This window comes from Salvelinus namaycush, chromosome 14 (genome assembly GCF_016432855.1).
Source record: "Salvelinus namaycush isolate Seneca chromosome 14, SaNama_1.0, whole genome shotgun sequence".
Lineage (NCBI taxonomy): Eukaryota > Metazoa > Chordata > Actinopteri > Salmoniformes > Salmonidae > Salvelinus > Salvelinus namaycush.
Genome location: NC_052320.1, coordinates 35,844,309 through 35,859,059, shown reverse-complemented (window position 1 = coordinate 35,859,059; position 14,751 = coordinate 35,844,309). Strand labels below are relative to the sequence as shown.

Sequence of the window (14,751 nt, the reverse complement as noted above, 5' to 3'; positions counted from 1 at the left end):
TGATTCTCGCTCAAGTGCCCAAAGCATGAATTCATCTTCGATTAAGCTACAGTGCCCACAATACCATACATTTAATAAAGCCGTTTGGATTGTCTGTCTGAGGATTTGTGTGGTGAGGAATGTAAATAACACTAGCAGTTTGAAACTAATTTATTGGTTTATTTTGTGCCTTTTATCGTGTTTAATTATTTATAGAATAATTTATAAACAACACAATCTCAGTGCATTAATCAATCTCCATTGACTAACGCATGAATAAACAGTGAATATAGTCCATACAAATATGGCAATCGTACTCGCAGTTAATGAGCACATTTTAGCAAATGAGATCAGTGAAAGATAATATGTAACTTCGATCTAGTGGAGTCATATGATGACATGAAAATAGTGACCTCCAAAAATGCAAAGCAATTTCTACAAATGTTAAGGCATTCCACAACAAAGGGAAAGGTGTATTATATTGTGAATCACACCCTATATTACAAGGAAAATATAAGGGTGCTAGATACGAAAACGACATAATTACCTAGCTATTCAAATGAAGGCCTTCACACGTCCCAAAACAATGAGACCATATTTCAGTAGTACAGTGGAGATGCAAGACCACGAGCACCTCTCTAAGTTACTTTACAATAGTCCCACTTCTAGTTTCTAAAGCTTTCTTGTAAGATTTTTGGCCATGTTACTGCATATCATCAGTGATGTAGTGGTGAAAAAAATAGGTGTGTAAACTGATCGCCGGTCCCTGTGAAAAAAAGTAAAGGTCTCTTTACCTTCAATGAATTTTTCCGTAAAAGGCGGATAATTTGTTGAAGGGAAAAGAAGGGGATGAGCTGCGTTTACTTGCGTTTACCCTCCACTACACACCGTGTATTGTATTGTTACGTTTCAGTTTGTTGGGAATGTAACAACTAAGATCACTGTACAAGCCTAATGACATATAATATCACAATTTGGAATCATATGGAGAGTTTGGTCCTGTTGATATATAGTATTAAGTTAGTAATTAGTGAACATTTATGCAACACACACGTCATTGGGTCACGAAGCCTGCAAAATGCACGTTTAAATTCAACATCTAATTAGTATTAGAAAGGAGAAAACAAGTTTTGCACACTAGTCCTGTTCAAGCGACATCCTGCTTTGTCTCTTGGTTTACATAGCACGTTATGCTGCTTTTGAGGACCAGTCAGCGAGTCAGCGATTTCCCTGTCCTGTCCTTCCAACCGTATGGCTCATTCATACAACTCACTGTGGTCTGAGGACCATTAACACGCTTCAGATAACAGGAGTGAAAAGCCTCATCATCAAAGGTTCAGCTGTGTTTATAGTTGCGTTGAGTTGTGGCTGCAGGCAAGGCCACACACACACACACTCATAACCCGTTCTCTGTTGCTAAAGAAGCCTTGCAGTCCTTCAGGTTTGAGTGTCACTGCTCGAGGTAAACACAAGGGGGCAGCATTGCTCTGATAGACTGATCTCTGGTGGTCAGTGGGAGAAGGTCTGTCTAGTCAGGTCACTGTCCACTGGCACGCAGGCTGATCGCATAAGCTGGCTGTCCATTGAGAGACAGATCTACTGGCCAGAGTAGTAGTTTGTAGGCATAAAGGTCATCTTGGTGACCACCGCCTTCACTGCCTTCTTCCTCACCTCCACCTGAATGGGAGTTCCATTCTTGGCGTATGGCGCATCCACGTAACCCATGGCAATGTTCTGCTTCAGGCAGGAGGAGGGGCAACCACTGGTGACCTCACCTGAAGAAAAAAAACGGATGAAATGAAAGTCGAATCTAATCTCAACAGCAATCCACACACAGCTGCAATTCAATGGAACAGTGTCACATTTGGGCCTAAATAACACTACAGTGTAGGCCTACTGAAAGATAACTGAAATAATCAGGCGTGGCATCCTGATCCTAAGTAGGTATGATAACATTTTTACATATGATTATTCAAACCTCACCACAGTGAAAATACATAGATTGTTCTTGTATTTTGTCGTAGCTAGTAGAGAGCCTCTAACTGACCTATGACCTTTCCCTCTGGGCTGAGGTTGGGGGTGTGCTGTCTGACAGGGGGTCCCGTGGACATCAGGCCCACACGCTTCCTCGCTGTCTTCGCCTTTATCTGGGGGAGAATGATCTCCGCACCGGGGAAACCCTTCGCCTGACGCAGCCGCTTTCCTGCAAGTCCATCAAACAACCCAATGAGCACAAACAGAGACACAAACGCAGACATACACTAACACAAACACTGATGCACACACACACACACAAACATACACACACAGACCCACACACGCACACAAACATACACAGACACACACACACACACACACTAATATGCTCTATAGGGGAGTGTATAATTTTGAGGAGTCACCTTTAGTCCACAACAGGGTTGCCTCCACAGGGGTAGTAGTCTCATCGATGTTGTTGCCATAGAGACAGAGGCCTGCCTCCAGCCTCAGACTGTCTCGCGCTCCCAGTCCGGTCAGCTTGACCTCACTGTTGGCCAACAGGTGCTCAGTCAGGGCCACCACGCCAGACTTAGGCACTGAGATCTGAGGAGGAGGAAATGTCTAATACTTTAAAGGTTGCTTCACAGGGAAATAAACACATTCTTGTGTACAAAGGCCTACTGCTTTCAGACAAAGGATACTTGAAGGAAATGCACACAAGAACATCCACCTTTACTGAAGTACTAAGAAAGAGTGAAAGAGACACCTCCACTCCATCCTCTCCGGTGTAGCCACAGCGGGTCAGCCTGCAGGGACCTGAGGAGGACATGTACAGGGTTGTATTCATTAGTGCACACTGTAGCAAAATGTTTTTCAAATGGAAAACGAAAACAAGTGTTTCTTATTGGACAAGTTCAGTTACTCGCACCCTGTTTCAGTCTGTTTTCTTCCATTTGGTGCCTAATGAATGCGACTCAGGTCAAACACTACTTTAACACAGGGCCACATTCAGGAGGGCACAACGTTGTGGAACCTTCCGATATAAACATATCGAGTAGAACTGTTGCCATAAGAGAACTTCCCTTGAACAGCAATCAAACGTTCCTCCAGAAACTCCAGATCCACATCATGGCCAGTAGCTTTAAACTCGGCCAGTCTAGCCTACAGCAAGCACAGAAAGTATCAGATAAACGAAACACATACAGACATGACATATTATCAAAGCATTACAAGTCCATCCGAGACTTGGATGTCTGCGGACTACTGACCTTCATGTTGGCGGAGTCCTTGTCTGCACAGCCAGCGTTGGACACCACGTAGAGGTAGCCATGGTCTGTCTTGGTGACGATGAGGTCATCATTAATTCCTCCCTTGTCATTGGTGAAGGGGGTGAGCGTGCCCTGGAGATGAAAAAAGTGGGAGGAGAATGTGTGTGTGTGTGTGTGTTATGTGTGCTTGTGTCTGTGTGTGGGCATGCATGCACGTGTGTGCCTTTCCTGTCAGACATTTTTCTCACCTGGTTGTCCTTCAGCTCTGCTACGTCTCCAGCAATCATAGACTCCATGAATTCCACTCTGTCTCTCCCATGGACTTTGCTCTGATAGAGAGACACAAAATGGATGCTGTAGCCAATACAATATGCGCCGGGTATCTGACAGTTCCCAAATCTGCATAGTGAAATCCCTCTCACCTGTAACATGTGGCTAGACGTCGAAGATGGAGCAGTGCTGATGAGTGTGCATATGGGAGTTGATGTGGCTGTCTTTGTACTGGACAGGCATGCTCCAGCCAGCAAACTCCACCATTTTACCTCCCTGGTCCAGATGCCTGGCTCAGAAAGAAAACACTCGTCATTGTTGTACGACTCGTTGTCACTGCTATAATGCCACTACTGTAATGTTATCAGTCCTGTAAGAGTAATGGAAGTTCATGTAACTGATACATACAACGGATTATCATATAATTGTAGGTGAGAACACATAACTGGGTGGAGGGCAGCAGCAGGTCTGACTGAAAAGATGAATGTTATCATCATAACCATAGCATAACCATAAAAAATACAGGCAATAGTCCTAACATATATAACAGTAATAATGTTGGTGATAAATTTGTCTCTTTCATCAGCCACAGTGTACAGTATGAGTCTGGTGCGCGAAATAAATAAATACACCCAGCTTATTACGTAGACTACTCTACTGCAACTAGTGTCACCTTTAACCCGGCCACTGTTTGCTCTTATCACTGGGCAGTGAGCAGTGCACTCTGGGGGCTGTTTTCGACCTGCTTACAGGTCTTTTGCGAAACAAGTCCAAGTCACCTCTCTCTCTCTCTGCAGTCTAAACGAACACTGCTAATCTCTACTGCTTGATAGGTACGATGTGCTCAGTGTTCAGGATGCCTACCTACCTATTCTTATTAATTGAACAACAGTCCTACCTACATTCTTTACAATGGTAAATAGCAGTGAGAGGTGTAAACAAGGTCTAAACAAAATACAACATGCCACTCTTAAAACTTAAAACTAGTACTCAACCCCTAACTTTTTCACAGGGATACTATTAATACTAGGAAGATTTCAGTGAAGGACCCTGAATTGCAGTGGGCTACTGTAGCCTTGGAGAAAGACATTACATTCTATTAACATTTGACAGTAAATCTCCAGCAGCCTAAATTATGAAATGAAATCTCACTAGAACTGAGAATCGGGACTATGAATGGAATGGATTGTTCATTCAAATAGATTAGTTCTAGAGATAATGGTTGTGAGGCAGGGCTATCAATAATCCCCGTACAGAAGCCACTACTCTCATGCTTTTAATAAAATCCTCATCTGTAGCAGCCAGTCAAGTGAGGGCATCTGTGCACGCTAGGGGGCATTCTGCTGGGACAGATGTAGATTTGACTTGCATGACCAAGTGTGTCACAAATAAGAGAGGGAAAAAGCATGGAGCAAGAAAAACATGATCACTGTTATGTCAGATTGCAATAGTATACGCATCAAAATAAGAACAAAATCAAGGTTTGATAGCAAAATCAAGGTTTGATAACAAAATATATCGAAATCTTATACAGTTGAGGTCAGTTGAAGTCAAAAACTATAGTTTTGGCAAGTCGGTTAGGACATCTAATTTGTGCATGACACAAGTAATTTTTCCAACAATTGTCCAAAGACAGATTATTTCACTTATAATTCACTGTATCACAATTCCAGTTGGTCAGAAGTTTACATACACTAAGTTGACTGTGCCTTTAAACAGCTTGGAAAAGCTTCTGATAAGCTAAATGACATCATTTGAGTCAATTGGAGGTGTACCTGTGGATGTATTTCAAGGTCTACCTTCAAACTCAATGAATCTTTGCTTGACATCATGGGAAAATCAAAATAAATCTGCCAAGACCTCAGAAAAAAAATTGTAGACCTCCACAAGTCTGGTTCATCCTTGGGAAAAATATCCAAACCCCATGAAGGTACCACGTTCATCTGTACAAACAATAGTACGCAAGTATAAACACCATGGGACCACGCAGCCGTCATACCGCTCAGGAGGAGACGCGTTCTGTCTCCTAGAGATGAACGTACTTTGGTGCGAAAAGTGCAAATCAATCCCAGAACAACAGCAAAGGACCTTGTGAAGATGCTGGAGGAAACAGGTACAAAAGTATCTATATCCACAGTAAAACGAGTCCTATATCGACATAACCTGAAAGGCCGCTCAACAAGGAAGAAGCCACTGCTCCAAAGGAAGCCACTCATCCACTTCAATATAGCCTGGTGTGTCTCACATTGAATAGATAAACTATTAGCTTTACACTGGCATTGGATCACTTGTTGAATTGCATATGAATAACATATTAACACACTAAAAAGCAGTCTATTCGGGGACCTTTCACTTTGCTCTGGGTTCTGTTGCTTACTGTATCTCCTCTGCCCCTGTTGGATAATTGAATGATCCTATGGCCCAGTGGCAGCTATTAATACCACCTTAGTTCCAGCTTCTATTTTAGGGTCGAAGCTGTTAGGGTAGGGGCTAGCAGCAGGGAACAGGGCAGGGTTCGGGGTCACAAGACACAGACACAAAACACTGGGACTGGACTCACTTCCGTGTGACGAGGCAGTATTTCAACATGGACTCTATTCAGAAGGCTAATACAGCTGTGGATTAATATTCTGTTTGCGTGTATCATGGTCCTGCATTCACCTCACCTTTTCCATCATTCGCTGTCGACACGTATTGGGGACGTATTGAAAGCAGCTTTCTGTTCTTGTGGAGACACACTCAGAGACACGTGAATTCAGTTTCTTTCTCCTGTTTCATCTTAACAGAAGGTAAGAACAGAGAGAGGGTAGAACGCAAGGTTTCTGATTTTGGTGGATGGCACTAGCTGGACATTTGATTGATTGTGCGGATATTGTGTCCCGAAAGTTTTTGGGTGAAGCCCGGATACCAGAATAGAAAAAGGAGTAGATATGCTTGGTTTGATGAATCATGCATGTGTTTTTGTGTGTGTGAAAGTATTTAATGTGTCTCTTACATCATCAAAATAATAGTGCCTGCCTATCAATGCCATCATGCCAATATGTAGCAGCTTAGTGTGCTTATAGCATTGTTGTACAGTACATTTCTTCTGATATCAACTAGGCTGCATGGCTAAAATGGCTCCCAGTCGGACAAAGGGCCTGTTCTCAATCAACTCTCCACTGGTCTTAGCCCTGAGTCCAAATTCCACGTTTCAGATAACAGTTTCATATAGATTTTCAGCAATAACATTTAGAAACCTGGTGTCCATGACAGGCCAAGTGGGTTCAATTTTGTCGCCCTCTTCTCTCTCTCTCCCTCCTTCCCTCAAGGGGAAATGGCAAAACCCCCTCCATCCCCTATCACTTCAGTATCATCCCCTACCACTCCAGTATTTTTTACCCGGATCAGTGATCGGGACCTAACTGAGATCGAGCTACATTCCGTGGAGTCCATCAACGACCTACACCGAACCCACCCAGAATACAACCACAAAGGTACTAGACATTGCCGTGCTGTATCATGCAGCTATGGACTTGCATCCAAAGGCACCACTGAAATATGCTGCTCATTGCTCCCCATTGGTTATAGTCGCCATAATCTCCACTGTCTCTATGGTCTCTTCAGGCAGCAGACGACCTCCTCTTCCTCCTGCTCCCTCCACCAATGGGAACCTCCATCTCAGGGACAGACCGGTGGTCTGTCAGACGGGGCATCCAATGACAAGTCGATGGCAGAGGACGTTCCGAGACCTGTTGACGCCCACCTCGTTTCGATACACCATGATAGCACTGATGCTATTGATGCTACTTCTTATCTTCTATTTCTTAGGTAAAAGCTATTCATTTGCTCTTTCTCAATCCAATGGTGCCTGCACGTTTTGCCTTGGTGTCCCTTTGTGTGACTGTGTTTCTGCGTCCCGCCCCCCCCCCCTCCAGTGCAGCAGGGCAGCACTCTCCGGTCCCTGACTAAGGCAGTGAGGGAGAGACAGGCTGCAGCCCTAGAGATCTCCCAACTCATCCAGGAGCTACAGGCACTGCGCCATAACCTCTCAGCCATCACGGGAGGACTCTGAGGAGCAGAGGTCACTGAAAGGAACACTCTTCACCCCCTGGCCCCCGAGGGACCTGTCCTACAGGCCCCATGGACAATGAGACTGTTACACCAACATCAAGTCAAATCCCTTCCCTGCACATGGTATTGGAACTTGGGCCCATCCAGAAACAACCCCTAGCCCCTACTCCCATATGAGCAGAGCCCAGGTGTTATAAAACCCACCGAGAATGTTTCCTTATACTGGATATTTATACGTTGTTTGATTTGGTAGACATATGACACAAAGAAGATACTCATACAGTATGAATGGCAGGGTTCTGAACACTTTATAGCATCTATAGGAACCGCACTCTTGAACTGACAATGAATGTACTCACACAACTGCACTGGGATACAGACATGGTTCAGGTTGGAGATGCCCATGTGATCTAACTTTTAGAAGTGGTATTCTTTTGCATTTATGCATTTGACAGGAGATGTACGATGAAATGTCACACCCATTTTGTTACTGAAACACTGTGTCGATTTGGGAAAGTCTGTCTGACTATCACAACTTCAACATGTCACGAGTGGAACTGAATTGTATTTAATGAGTACGCCGAGGAAGTGCCTTAGCATGGCAACTGCCACTGTTCTCAATTTGATACACTTGGTGGAATTGCAATGATGCCACTGTACACCAACTAAATAAACAAAAGAGGTATTATTATATTATATATTGGTGATCGAGGCTATCCTTTCCTGACACTCCTCACCTAAGTATTAGTGATCGAGGCTATCCTTTCCTGACCCTCCTCACCCGCCCAGCCCTGATAGCACTGGCACAGGAAGTTAGTGAGAAGGCGACTGAGGTCATGACACGGGTCAAGGAGGAAGTTGGAGAAGGGGTCAGAAAGGAGGATCATGTGGTCTGGCACAACAATCGTTGCCATGGCATCGCTCTTCGCTGCACCCCTCTCTTCAGGGTGCTGATGTACTCTCCCAGTTCAGAAGGAATGTAGTCCCTCAGTATCACACACTGACACTGCCGAGAGGAGGGAGAGAGAGATTAATTTACAAATACAAAAAGATAATCTAATAGAAACTGAACTGCATACACAGTCAAGGTAATAATGGCTGTAGAGGTATGTATGCGTACAATAAATGTACATTATTGTGGATGTACATGCACAGACTGAGGTCTCTAGGATCTGATCTTTGACTTAGCGAACCTCAGCTCCCCCCACAGCACTGCTCCTGCTTTCCCCAGCGCTGCACTCTCTCCCAGTGTGTGCTCCAGGTCCGTCTGCACGCACACACGCACACATACACACCACAGGAGGTTGGTGGCACCTTTATTAGGGAGGACGGGCTCGTGGTAATGACTGGAGTGGAATCAGTGGAATGGTATCAAACACATGGTTTCCATGGTTTCCAGGTGTTTGATGCCATTTCATTTGCTCAGTTCTGGCCATTTTTGTCAGCCTCCACTGACACACACACACACACAAAAATACATACACACTGAAATGGACAGAATATCTTTCCTGGCGTGTGCTGGCATCTCCTGCCAGGTGTGCCCATATGTCACTGTCAACATGCCCAGATGAATGATTACTTTACCTAAAACTTAGGTTCATATCATCCAGGAGAATAGTACATTCTGCCAGATATTATATCAAAGACGGTATAATATTAAGAACATAAGAGCATCAGCGGTAGTGGGTTTTTCAGAAGTGATTATAACTCTGTAAAAACACAGTACTTGACCTTGTTGAGTAAGTGGAGGGTGTGGGCGAATGCCAGTCTGGCATAGGACAGTACAGGAGTGGCATGGGTGGCAGTGGGGTATTGGTTCGCCACCCTCAGGGCTTCCAGGGGAGCCTATGCCTGACCAGGAGGGTGGCATCAGCTGATCACTAGCAATTAGCAATCTTAAACGGTGACTCATAGAAAACACATAACAAGACCCTTAAATACACAGTTCTTTATTTCAACCCCAAAACGATTGAAACATGAGGCACAAAATATAGCTCCAGTGATAATTATTTAGTTAACCGTTAAATTCATACATTTTCTCTTAAACGACAAGAAGAAAAACTACTTTGGAACTTTGGTATTATTTGGTATTTTCTCCGTCTACAGCAGCAAGAATATCTCTGTTAGGTCTTAGGGACTACACAGTTCACCAGACCGCCAGCCAGACCCATAAAATATCCTTCCGTCTCAGTCTGTCAAACCCTACAGGATGTGCTACTAAATAGGCCAGAGGGACTGAGCTTTCCCCCATGAACATTGACCTCTGTCCTGAGCATGTGTGTGTGAGGCTGAGTGACATGGGTGAATGGCCTGTGGTCAGCCAGGCCCTCAAACTCAGATGTCCTTGTGCGTCCAGAAGATAGGAACTCCTTTAGACTTCTCTGTAGGGTGTCTCCTCAAGGGTCTGAACCACCAGCCGGGCTGGACACTGAGAAGGAGGAGGAATAGAGGGAGGAGGAGGTGGAGGAGGTAGACAATAGGGAGGAGGTGGAGATAGAGCAGAGGGAGGAAGGGGAGGAGGTGGAGGAGGGGGTATAAAGGGAGGATGAGCTGGAGGAGTAGGAAGACTAGAAAGAGGAGGAAGAGGGGGAACACTAGGTGGAGAGGAGGAAGCGGAGGCCCCAGAGGAAGGAGGGAGCTGGGGTAGTGGTGGGCCTCCCTGTACTTCACCCTGGGTGTTGTCTGTCCCTGGGAGCCCGGAGAACCTCTCCTGCACATCCATGGGCATGAAGGAACCCATGACCCCAGCGTTCTGCACCGCTGCTTGTCATGGGTGGTCAGACACAGCCTCTTGAACCCTCGGGTCTTAGCCTAACGCTCTGTCTCCTGCATCAGCATACGCCCGTAGCCCTTCCCCCTCTGGGCCTTGGAGACCATCACTGACTCCACAAAGAGGCTCCCTGTGCGGAACACCAGGCGGGACAGCCGGACGTGCCCCAGAAGGCTCTCCTCATCCCCACCATCCCTGTTCCCAGAGCCCTGCAGCAGCACCAGGGCCACAGGGCAAGACTTCTGGAGGGCGTGGACCCGGGCACCGCGGCTCCGCTGACACTTGCTGTTCACCAAATCAGCACAGGGCTCCAATAGGTTCGGGCGCTGGTGCAGAGGGATCACCCACCATCCCTCCCCCTGACACACCTTTGACCCCCCAGACAACAGGGGACAGCCAGGGTCAGAACACACAGAGGAAAGGGATCCATCTTCATGCACATGCACCTGGTTACGTCATTAGACGACTGCACTGGTAACTACTAAATACCCCCGGAGTGTCACAAAGTACAGTTACTTATTACACAGCATTTATTTGATAGACACCCAATATGACCCCTAAGAGTAGATAGGCATCATAGATCATAGACACAGCCTCAGCAGTCTATTCTTGCACTGATCTTGGTCTTTACTGACAATCCACGGGCTCATTGCTGGGTGAAATAATACCCACATCAGCCAGGATAAAAGTAGAGATTTTTAATCTCGCTTTCTTCATCCCTTCCCTCCCCTGTGACCTTCTCTGCTCGCCTCTTGTCTTTGACACTGAGGGTCAAAGGACACCATGTTTCACTGTACCTACAGTAGAGCTACACACCACATACATGCCAGCGTGTCTATAACACCAGTATAAGTGTAACCGATGTGAAATGGCTAGCTAGTTAGCGGGGTGCGTGCTAATAGCGTTTCAATCGGTGACGTCACTCGCTCTGAGACCTTGAAGTAGTTGTTCCCCTTGCAAGGGCCGCGTCTTTTGTTGAGTGATGGGTAACGATGCTTCGTGGGAGGCAGTTGTTGAGATGTGCAGAGGGTCCCTGGTTCGAGCCCAGGTAGGGGCGAGGAGAGGGACGGAAGCTATACTGTTAAATCCGCATACCATCTCTCTCGGACAGAAATGGGGAAGCCATTGCTCCACAGTGTTTCTTGATAATAGGTGGAATCACACCTAACCCACTCATTTTTGAGATACATGTTGCTGTAATGTGCATAACGTTCTCCACAGAAAAGGGGGGGGGGGGTGTTGCATCATTACCAATCGAATTAACCACTGAGGAAAGCATGTTTCCTCTCCTCACCCTGGTGATTGGAAAAGAGAAGCTGACTGGACTAGTTGAGAATATCTGATTCATCCAGACCTGTGGCTGCCAGCTTGTCAATTTATGACTCTAAAAATGAACTGTGAGTCGTGTTGTATGACTAAAACCAACTTAGTTTTAAAACATTACCGCGAAAACAACAATGCAGATAAACTCAAGTAAAAGTGAGAAAATATGTTTCATCTTTATATGTTCATTCAGGTTGTGGTCATTTCTTGGTACAGAACATCAGCTAAAATACAAGATGATGTGAGTAATATTATCATTATAGAAAGCTCATAATGTAGTCTACTCCTCATTTATATCAATGCTATTATATTTCCAATATCTCAATAGCATTGTTAGAAATGTTGCTAGAATGATGACATTGCACATTTTCCACTAGTTTTATCATTTCTCAGAGCAACATCCTTTACAACTTTGCAAATTGCTCTTTCAGACAAACTCATGACTTGACATAAGTCTATGATCTGGTATGTTATCAAAATCTGTGGCTCCCTTACACAACACTCAACCTGGTCTCAGAGCATTTCATATAATTCTATGCGTAAGTGTGGGACACTCCATTTCGTATGATATGTTACATTTCGTATGGCATGTATTCATTTGTGGATATCCATCATCCATTTAGTTTGATATGTTATGAATTAGAATTTGTATGATATGATACGAATTGGAATTCGTTCAATATGTTACGAATTGCAATTCGTACAATGTGCTACGATATGCAAAAAGTACAATATATTACTCATTTGCAAAAGGTACAGTGTATTACAAATTTGCTAAACGAATATGTTACAAATTCCAATTTGTTGTGGCTAACGTTAGCTATGTGGCTAATGCCCATGTTTGCTAGCTGGCTAACATGAGCTAGGCTAGGGGTTAGGGTTAAGGTTAGCTAACATGCTAAGTAGTTGCAAAGTAGCTGAAAAGTAGCAAGTAGTTGAAAAGTTGCTAATTAGCTCAAATGCTAAAGTTGTCCATGATTAGATTCGAATACGCATACTCTTTGGGTTGCTAGACGTTCGCGTTATATGCCCACCTTCCTTTCGTTTTTGCGTTAAGTAACCTTCTGTTTTATGTAACCATACCAAATGTAACATATTATACTAATTTGAGCATTGAGGATTTACTTTACTATGTTACGTCTTGTCTATGAGACCAGGCTGCAAAACTGGGTAGCTGTGAACATCCCTTAAATCAGCGTTTCCCAAACACAGCTGATTAAAATAATCAGCTAATCATCAAGCTTTGATTATATGAATCAGCTGTGTAGTGCTAGGGCATAGACCAAAACGTGCACCCGTTAGGGTCCCGACAACAGAGTTAGGGAAAACGCTTCCTTACATGCAGTGTATTTGCTGAGCATGACATATTATAGACATGGGCCAAGGGAAAACGTATGCTGCTATGCTTAAAAAACATATTTGTACTATACTAGGCCTACAGCCAATAAAATGTCAAAAGAAACAGCATGCCCTTGCAATGGCTAGCATCTTACCTGGTGCCAAGTTCTGCTAGCAAAGAGGACTAGTGACGGGCAGGCAGAGAGGATGACATGACACTGAACATACTACTGTAGACATAAAACAGGCAATACATGAGTTATGACAGTAGCTCAACCGCAAACTCATTATCTCATCAAGTGTTAAATAACACACTTCCTTAGTGACAAAGATAGCAAGAGCTGATTCTTCCAGTAAATTGTTAGTGGGTTACTGTCTGCTGATACATAGTTACAAATTAGATGTTTAAACAAGCACTGTTAAATTGTGGGCCTATACTTTTCCAAATAACATGGAATTTAGTGGCAAGATGTAATTATGATCTGTACCCTATATGGTCTTTTACAATAAAGCCACTGCTAAATGTATGTGGATACAGGTTTTGATTAAGCTGCAGGTATGGAATTTTTGTCTTTAAAACTGGGTGTTGGGAAATAAAACATACAATTGGGTCAAATAATGAGAAACATGGTCTAATTAAGCAATAAGGTCCGAGGGGGTGTGGTATATGGCCAATATTCCACAGCTAAGGGCTGTTCTAAGGCGCAACGCAGAGTGCCTGGACACAGCCCTTAGCTCTGGTATATTGGCCATATTTCACAAACCCCAGAGGTGCCTTATGGCTATTATAAACTATTTACCAATGTAATTAAAGCAGTAAAAATATGTGTTTTGTCATATCCGTGGTATACGGTCTGTTATAAACAGAGTGGTTCGAGCCCTGAATGCTGATTGGCTGAAAGCCGTGGTATAACAGACTGTATACCACGGGTATGACAAAACATGTATTTTTACTGTTATGTAATTATGTTTGTAACCACTTCATAATAGCAATAAGGCACCTCGGGGGTTTGTGGTATATGGCCGATTTAAAAAAAAATTGTGACAGCGCCTTGACATAATGTAACCGTTTTTGTCCTAAATGCATTGCGTTTACAGTACAGAATGCAATAAATAATTGAGGCCATCTCTGTGAACGCCATCAAAGGCAACATAAATCGTGCTGGTTCGGTAGTCTGTTTCTTAAAGTGCACTGAAACACAAACTATTCTAAATGACGCCACGACCTCAAGCACTCATCCAGGAACCTTTCTTTCAACATATTTCCAAATATCCAAGACCTAACTGCCAACGTTTGTATTGGGTTAAAGTGCAAAGCAATTGTGAAAGAATGTATGCTCTTATAGCCTAATGCCACAACTAATACCTACATTTTCAGGGTTTCACGCTTCTCCTGCTGAAAGTGGTATCGAGAGATACCATGCACTCCGTCGGGAAATACATTAGAAAATCTTTGGCTGTGAGCTCGTTTCCATGTGGCCTCCCGAGTGGCGCAGCGGTCTAAGGCACTGCATCTCAGTGCAAGTGGTGTCACTGCAGTCCCTGGCTCGAATCCAGGCTACATCACATCTGGCTGCGATTGAGTCCCATGCGGCGCACAATTGGCCCAGCGTCGTCTGGGGTAGGAGGTAAATAAGAATTTGTTCTTAATTGACATGCCTAGTTAAATAAAAAGGTTTAAAAATGGGTCATAGCATATTTATTGTAAGGGATTAAATAGGGGTGACCCCCCTCCCCCCATATCAAACAACGGCTCTTCCATAATCTGGAAAC

General features: G+C 44.2%; 1 long non-coding RNA gene and 1 pseudogene across 1 annotated transcript; both read right to left on the bottom strand.

The window, feature by feature from the left end:
• Positions 1 to 175: 175 nt before the first annotated feature.
• On the bottom strand, positions 176 to 6,169 carry LOC120058727 (annotated as a pseudogene).
• A 1,687-nt stretch (positions 6,170 to 7,856) lies between these two features.
• Positions 7,857 to 14,464, bottom strand: LOC120058972. Its single transcript, XR_005478074.1, has 4 exons — positions 14,349 to 14,464; positions 13,134 to 13,208; positions 8,741 to 8,814; positions 7,857 to 8,553 (listed from the first exon to the last, which is right to left on the bottom strand). It is a non-coding gene; the product is annotated as an uncharacterized LOC120058972 (long non-coding RNA).
• Between the last annotated feature and the right edge of the window lie 287 nt (positions 14,465 to 14,751).